Raw genomic sequence first — 1,335 nt, forward strand, 5'->3', positions numbered from 1 at the left:
GATCAGGATTAATTCATATTGCTGATGCATCCAGTGAAGCCAGAGAGCTTCCAGTTTAAGCAAGAGGCAGGTGGTTTTTTTACTCTAAAATCCCATATAAGTGGTTGTGGCAGAGAAGGCAGTGACCACCAGTTTCCCAGCTACCTGCACATGTGGGTGTGTAAGGGGGATACTTTTGATTTAGATGATTAATGGAGCATAGAGGGGTGATAAAGTGATTGTATTAGCACGTGAAACTAGCCAGAGTATTGTACAATGTAACTTTACTGCACAAGTTGACTGTAAGGCCCATTGTACTTTTGGCAAAGTCAACTAGATGCCTCTTATTATCATAGCTGAGTTCTCCCTTGGCTTGGTTACATTCTGCAAGATAGATACAAATACCCTTGAAACACAATGGTAGAGGTCATACATAGGGGTGAGAAAGGTGATGGAGAGAGGAAGATGATGTGGGTAGGGGTTGTTCGCCCCCTTGCCCTACAGTAGGGCATACGCACACTGTTGCCATGAGGTGATGATAGGAAGCAACCGAGAAAGCAAACACTTTATATCCTTTTCCTTGTATCCCTTTAGTTCCCTTTTTACTAGCTAATACTTTAATAGAGGCTGTTTGCAGTATTGTATGAACGCCAATAGATAAAGTAGGTTTTTTTGTATTCTTTTTAACTTTTGATTCTCTTTGCTAATAGTTTGGGGTTTTTTTTTGACTCTGACTCCAAGAAAAGATATTTTGTAGTGTTTGAATGACTGTTGTACTTGCCTTGATTCCAGACATGTATCCTTGCGAACCTGGTACAGGGTGTGACAAAAGTAAACAGCCTACCCACATCGCCTCAGGGAGCTTCAGCTGCAAGACTACAAGCAAGAAGCAAACCTTCAACTTTCTTAATTCTGAATTCACCTTGCCTAGATTTAGACAAGACAAACCCTAAGAGCCCAGTTAAGATCCCTCAGTGAGTGAATGAAACTTGCAGCCTCTGAGCAAGTATTTTCACAGGTAGCTCAGTCTTCCATGCCCATGGGAGCCTTTCAGATATTTTTCTTCGTTATGAAAGCCTTTTCCATCATTTTTCCTCTTCATACCATCTGCTAAGTTTCTGCTGGTTTAGGTATGTTTTTGTTGTATTGTTTTCTGGGCTACAAAGTTGCCTCTACCTGGGATGGAGGAGAGAGTCCAAAATCTGATTCCTGGCAAATAATACTCTGGTAGCTGGAGCTTCAGTGGGAATCATTTCCTTGGTCATTGCGATGTGTGCACTGGATAATTTGCTCTAACAACTCAAAAAAGACTGATTATCTTGAAATATTAACATGATTACTGCTGAGTTTTCCTTC

Source organism: Empidonax traillii, unplaced genomic scaffold (genome assembly GCF_003031625.1).
Source record: "Empidonax traillii isolate 1590-97213 ecotype Southwest subspecies unplaced genomic scaffold, ASM303162v1 scaffold1310:size247655, whole genome shotgun sequence".
NCBI classification, from domain to species: domain Eukaryota; kingdom Metazoa; phylum Chordata; class Aves; order Passeriformes; family Tyrannidae; genus Empidonax; species Empidonax traillii.